Here is a 7,500-nt window from a genome sequence, read left to right as displayed (position 1 = left end):
TAGTGCGCAAGGCTAGTGCCCAAGGCTAGTGAGCAAGGCCTGTGTGCAAGGCTAGTGTGCAAGGCTTGTATGCAAGGCTAGTGTGCAAGGCTGGTGTGCAAGGCTTGTGGGCAAGGCTGGTGCGCAAGGCTAGTGCCCAAGGGTTGTGTGCAAGGCTAGTGCCCAAGGGTAGTGCGCAAGGCTCGTGCCCAAGGCTAGTGCGCAAGGCTTGTGTGCAAGGCTAGTGCGATGGGCCAGTGCCCAAGGCTTGTGAGCAAGGCTTGTATGCATGGCTTGTGTGCAAGGCTTGTGTGCATGGCTTGTGCGCAAGGCTTGTGTCCAAGGCTTTTGTGCAAGGCTCGTGCGCAAGGCTAGTGTGCAAGGCTTGTGCGCATTGGCAGGTAGCCCACCACCATGCACGATCCAAATGCCACTCAAGCGACAACACGGTGCCAAGCCGGGCATGGTGTGCACTCAAAACCAATCAACGGACAGAGGTCATGCGTCATGGGGGGGATCTAGCAAGGCCATGGGGAAGGTCATGGAGGACCTTGGAAGCAAGCGCAAGACGAGAGCGAATCGAACAAGGGGCCAGGACGGGGCCTTGTGCCCATGGTCTTCGCAAGACTGCGTCCAAGGCGCCCGAAAGCCCAAGGGAACCCAAACCCGGCCGACACTTGCAATCGCACATGCTCTCTGCAACACACCATCAATGCCGCCCAACGGGGCCAGCACGAGCAGTCATCCGCAGTCCCCTGGCCCTGCGCACGTTTGTCTATGAAACCGAGCATCAATGCCACAGAAAGTGCCGGGGCGCCAGCTGGAGCCATCATCCGCGTTGCCATGGCTCGCTTGGCCTTGGCTTGCCAGTCCCCGACACGAGCAATCGCGCATTTTCTTTGCAACCGACCATCAATGCCGCCCAACGAGGCCAGCACGAGCAGTCATCCGCGGTCCCCTGGTCCTGCGCACGTTTGTCTTTGAAACCGAGCATCAATGCCACAGAAAGTGCCGGGGCGCCAGCTGGAGCCATCATCCGCGTTGCCATGGCTCGCTTGGCCTTGGCTTGCCAGTCCCCGACAGGAGCAATCGCGCATTTTCTTTGCAACCGACCATCAATGCTGCCCAACGAGGCCAGCACGAGCAGTCATCCGCGGTCCCCTGGCCCTGCGCACGTTTGTCTTTGAAACCGAGCATCAATGCCACAGAAAGTGCCGGGGCGCCAGCTGGAGCCATCATCCGCGTTGCCATGGCTCGCTTGGCCTTGGCTTGCCAGTCCCCGACACGAGCAATCGCGCATTTTCTTTGCAACCGACCATCAATGCCGCCCAACGAGGCCAGCACGAGCAGTCATCCGCGGTCCCCTGGCCCTGCGCACGTTTGTCTTTGAAACCGAGCATCAATGCCACAGAAAGTGCCCGGGCGCCAGCTGGAGCCATCATCCGACGTGCCATGGCTTTGGTCCCATGGTCTTCGCAACCGAGCATTCGTGACACCCGACGGGGCCAGGACACCAACCCTTCCGACACGAGCATTCGCGCATGTTCTTTGGCCACACAACGGCGCCAGCACGAGCAAAATCATCAGCGGTGCGGTGGCCTTGCACGGCCTTTTGTCTTTGGAACCAACCATCAGTGCCACGGGAAGTGCCGGAGTCCCGGCATCCGCGGTGCCAAGTCATTGCGCCCTTGGTCTCTGCAGCGGGGCATGCCGGGCACTCCCAACCATTGCAAGCAAGCAAGCAAGCAAGAAAGAAAGTAAGTAAGTAAGTATTACATATAGGGGCGGGACATGCGGGGAGTTCTGCGAAACGTGCACTACGGGGCACACGCGTACCTACCGGGGCATACCGACCCCTATTGGGGCACACGTGTGCATATCGGGGCATACCGGGCCTATCAGGGCACACGCGTACATACCGGGGCATACCGAGCCCTACTGGGGCACACGGGCGCATATCGGGGCGTACCAAGCCTATCGGGGCATTCGCATGTATCCCAAGGCATACCGAGTCTATCCGGGCATACGCGTTCATACCGGGGCGTAACGGGCCTATCGGGGCATACTTGGGCATATCCGGGCAAAAAATGCCCAAAACTTGCGCAACCTTGGCAACCGTGGTCCATTCCTCACTATATGCCATGGCCTTGTGCCCATGGTCTTCACAAGACAGCATCCAAGGCGCCTGAAAGGCCAAGGGAGCCCAACCCAGCAATGCCCAGCCAAGGCCAGGCATTCCAGTGCCTGCCCGGGCAAAAACGCCCAAAGCATGCCCCATTCCTTAGCCTATCCAGGCAAAAACGCCCAAAACCAGCCCATTCCAGTGCCTATCCGGGCAAAAACGCCCAAAGCATGCCCATTCCTTAGCCTGTCCAGGCAAAAACGCCCAAAACCAGCACATTCCAGTGCCTATCCGGGCAAAAACGCCCTAAACCTGCGCATTCCAGCGCCCCGCAGCATGCCACCCTCCTATAGGGTTTGCGCAACCAACCCGCCTAACCACCAGTGGCAACCAAAGGTGCTGTTAGCGACGACTTCTGAAGACGCAACGAGACGCGACGGGTTTGCGCCCAGACGCGACGAGACGATGCGGGATCTGCGCCCAACCATGCCTACACCCGCCGACTTGTTGCGGGAGCTGCTTGCCCAAGCATGCCTAGCGTGCAAGGCCTGCGTGCCCAAGGTCTGTGTGCAAGGCTAGTGCCCAAGGCTAGTGCGCAAGGCTAGTGCCCAAGGCTAGTGAGCAAGGCCTGGGTGCAAGGCTAGTGTGCAAGGCTTGTATGCAAGGCTAGTGTGCAAGGCTGCTGTGCAAGGCTTGTGGGCAAGGCTGGTGCGCAAGGCTAGTGCCCAAGGGTTGTGTGCAAGGCTAGTGCCCAAGGCTACTGCGCAAGGCTCGTGCCCAAGGCTAGTTCGCAAGGCTTGTGTGCAAGGCTAGTGCGATGGGCCAGTGCCCAAGGCTTGTGAGCAAGGCTTGTATGCATGGCTTGTGCGCAAGGCTTGTGTCCAAGGCTTTTGTGCAAGGCTCGTGCGCAAGGCTAGTGTGCAAGGCTTGTGCGCATTGGCAGGTAGCCCACCACCATGCACGATCCAAATGCCACTCACGCGACAACACGGTGCCAAGCCGGGCATGGTGTGCACTCAAAACCAATCAACGGACAGAGGTCATGCGTCATGGGGGGGATCTAGCAAGGCCATGGGGAAGGTCATGGAGGACCTTGGAAGCAAGCGCAAGACGAGAGCGAATCGAACAAGGGGCCAGGACGGGGCCTTGTGCCCATGGTCTTCGCAAGACTGCGTCCAAGGCGCCCGAAAGCCCAAGGGAACCCAAACCCGGCCGACACTTGCAATCGCACATGCTCTCTGCAACACACCATCAATGCCGCCCAACGGGGCCAGCACGAGCAGTCATCCGCGGTCCCCTGGCCCTGCGCACGTTTGTCTTTGAAACCGAGCATCAATGCCACAGAAAGTGCCGGGGCGCCAGCTGGAGCCATCATCCGCGTTGCCATGGCTCGCTTGGCCTTGGCTTGCCAGTCCCCGACACGAGCAATCGCGCATTTTCTTTGCAACCGACCATCAATGCCGCCCAACGAGGCCAGCACGAGCAGTCATCCGCGGTCCCCTGGTCCTGCGCACGTTTGTCTTTGAAACCGAGCATCAATGCCACAGAAAGTGCCGGGGCGCCAGCTGGAGCCATCATCCGCGTTGCCATGGCTCGCTTGGCCTTGGCTTGCCAGTCCCCGACAGGAGCAATCGCGCATTTTCTTTGCAACCGACCATCAATGCTGCCCAACGAGGCCAGCACGAGCAGTCATCCGCGGTCCCCTGGCCCTGCGCACGTTTGTCTTTGAAACCGAGCATCAATGCCACAGAAAGTGACGGGGCGCCAGCTGGAGCCATCATCCGCGTTGCCATGGCTCGCTTGGCCTTGGCTTGCCAGTCCCCGACACGAGCAATCGCGCATTTTCTTTGCAACCGACCATCAATGCCGCCCAACGAGGCCAGCACGAGCAGTCATCCGCGGTCCCCTGGCCCTGCGCACGTTTGTCTTTGAAACCGAGCATCAATGCCACAGAAAGTGCCCGGGCGCCAGCTGGAGCCATCATCCGACGTGCCATGGCTTTGGTCCCATGGTCTTCGCAACCGAGCATTCGTGACACCCGACGGGGCCAGGACACCAACCCTTCCGACACGAGCATTCGCGCATGTTCTTTGGCCACACAACGGCGCCAGCACGAGCAAAATCATCAGCGGTGCGGTGGCCTTGCACGGCCTTTTGTCTTTGGAACCAACCATCAGTGCCACGGGAAGTGCCGGAGTCCCGGCATCCGCGGTGCCAAGTCATTGCGCCCTTGGTCTCTGCAGCGGGGCATGCCGGGCACTCCCAACCATTGCAAGCAAGCAAGAAAGAAAGTAAGTAAGTAAGTAAGTATTACATATAGGGGCGGGACATGCGGGGAGTTCTGCGAAACGTGCACTACGGGGCACACGCGTACCTACCGGGGCATACCGACCCCTATTGGGGCACACGTGTGCATATCGGGGCATACCGGGCCTATCAGGGCACACGCGTACATACCGGGGCATACCGAGCCCTACTGGGGCACACGTGCGCATATCGGGGCGTACCAAGCCTATCGGGGCATTCGCATGTATCCCAAGGCATACCGAGTCTATCCGGGCATACGCGTTCATACCGGGGCGTAACGGGCCTATCGGGGCATACTTGGGCATATCCGGGCAAAAAATGCCCAAAACTTGCGCAACCTTGGCAACCGTGGTCCATTCCTCACTATATGCCATGGCCTTGTGCCCATGGTCTTCACAAGACAGCATCCAAGGCGCCTGAAAGGCCAAGGGAGCCCAACCCAGCAATGCCCAGCCAAGGCCAGGCATTCCAGTGCCTGCCCGGGCAAAAACGCCCAAAGCATGCCCCATTCCTTAGCCTATCCAGGCAAAAACGCCCAAAACCAGCCCATTCCAGTGCCTATCCGGGCAAAAACGCCCAAAGCATGCCCATTCCTTAGCCTGTCCAGGCAAAAACGCCCAAAACCAGCACATTCCAGTGCCTATCCGGGCAAAAACGCCCTAAACCTGCGCATTCCAGCGCCCCGCAGCATGCCACCCTCCTATAGGGTTTGCGCAACCAACCCGCCTAACCACCAGTGGAAACCAAAGGTGCTGTTAGCGACGACTTCTGAAGACGCAACGAGACGCGACGGGTTTGCGCCCAGACGCGACGAGACGATGCGGGATCTGCGCCCAACCATGCCTACACCCGCCGACTTGTTGCGGGAGCTGCTTGCCCAAGCATGCCTAGCGTGCAAGGCCTGCGTGCCCAAGGTCTGTGTGCAAGGCTAGTGCCCAAGGCTAGTGCGCAAGGCTAGTGCCCAAGGCTAGTGAGCAAGGCCTGGGTGCAAGGCTAGTGTGCAAGGCTTGTATGCAAGGCTAGTGTGCAAGGCTGCTGTGCAAGGCTTGTGGGCAAGGCTGGTGCGCAAGGCTAGTGCCCAAGGGTTGTGTGCAAGGCTAGTGCCCAAGGCTACTGCGCAAGGCTCGTGCCCAAGGCTAGTTCGCAAGGCTTGTGTGCAAGGCTAGTGCGATGGGCCAGTGCCCAAGGCTTGTGAGCAAGGCTTGTATGCATGGCTTGTGCGCAAGGCTTGTGTCCAAGGCTTTTGTGCAAGGCTCGTGCGCAAGGCTAGTGTGCAAGGCTTGTGCGCATTGGCAGGTAGCCCACCACCATGCACGATCCAAATGCCACTCACGCGACAACACGGTGCCAAGCCGGGCATGGTGTGCACTCAAAACCAATCAACGGACAGAGGTCATGCGTCATGGGGGGGATCTAGCAAGGCCATGGGGAAGGTCATGGAGGACCTTGGAAGCAAGCGCAAGACGAGAGCGAATCGAACAAGGGGCCAGGACGGGGCCTTGTGCCCATGGTCTTCGCAAGACTGCGTCCAAGGCGCCCGAAAGCCCAAGGGAACCCAAACCCGGCCGACACTTGCAATCGCACATGCTCTCTGCAACACACCATCAATGCCGCCCAACGGGGCCAGCACGAGCAGTCATCCGCGGTCCCCTGGCCCTGCGCACGTTTGTCTTTGAAACCGAGCATCAATGCCACAGAAAGTGCCGGGGCGCCAGCTGGAGCCATCATCCGCGTTGCCATGGCTCGCTTGGCCTTGGCTTGCCAGGCCCCGACACGAGCAATCGCGCATTTTCTTTGCAACCGACCATCAATGCCGCCCAACGGGGCCAGCACGAGCAGTCATCCGCGGTCCCCTGGCCCTGCGCACGTTTGTCTTTGAAACCGAGCATCAATGCCACAGAAAGTGCCGGGGCGCCAGCTGGAGCCATCATCCGCGTTGCCATGGCTCGCTTGGCCTTGGCTTGCCAGTCCCCGACACGAGCAATCGCGCATTTTCTTTGCAACCGACCATCAATGCCGCCCAACGAGGCCAGCACGAGCAGTCATCCGCGGTCCCCTGGCCCTGCGCACGTTTGTCTTTGAAACCGAGCATCAATGCCACAGAAAGTGCCGGGGCGCCAGCTGGAGCCATCATCCGACGTGCCATGGCTTTGGTCCCATGGTCTTCGCAACCGAGCATTCGTGACACCCGACGGGGCCAGGACACCAACCCTTCCGACAGGAGCATTCGCGCATGTTCTTTGGCCACACAAAGGCGCCAGCACGAGCAAAATCATCCGCGGTGCGGTGGCCTTGCACGGCCTTTTGTCTTTGGAACCAACCATCAGTGCCACGGGAAGTGCCGGAGTCCCGGCATCCGCGGTGCCAAGTCATTGCGCCCTTGGTCTCTGCAGCGGGGCATGCCGGGCACTCCCAACCATTGCAAGCAAGCAAGAAAGAAAGTAAGTAAGTAAGTAAGTATTACATATAGGGGCGGGACATGCGGGGAGATCAGCGAAACGTGCATTACGGGGCACACGCGTACCTACCGGGGCATACCGACCCCTATTGGGGCACACGTGTGCATATCGGGGCATACCGGGCCTATCGGGGCACACGCGTACATACCGGGGCATACCGAGCCCTACTGGGGCACACGTGCGCATATCGGGGCGTACCAAGCCTATCGGGGCATACGCATGTATCCCAAGGCATACCGAGTCTATCCGGGCATACGCGTTCATACCGGGGCGTAACGGGCCTATCGGGGCATACTTGGGCATATCCGGGCAAAAAATGCCCAAAACTTGCGCAACCTTGGCAACCGTGGTCCATTCCTCTCTATATGCCTAGCCTTGGCAACCGTGGTCCATTCCTCACTATATGCCATGGCCTTGTGCCCATGGTCTTCCCAAGACAGCGTCCAAGGCGCCCGGAAGGCCAAGGGAGCCCAACCCAGCGATGCCCTGCTATGGCAAGCCAAGGCCAAGCATTCCGGTGCCTATCCGGGCAAAAATGCGATTCCTCTCTATATGCCTAGCCTTGGCAACCGTGGTCCATTCCTCACCATATGCCATGGCCTTGTGCCCATGGTCTTCCCAAGACAGCGTCCA

The sequence above is a fragment of the Tasmannia lanceolata genome, unplaced genomic scaffold (assembly GCF_043159265.1).
Source record: "Tasmannia lanceolata isolate RefF3 unplaced genomic scaffold, GAP_Taslan_0.1 ptg000101l, whole genome shotgun sequence".
NCBI lineage: Eukaryota > Viridiplantae > Streptophyta > Magnoliopsida > Canellales > Winteraceae > Tasmannia > Tasmannia lanceolata.
Note: the sequence above shows the minus strand (reverse complement) of the source record.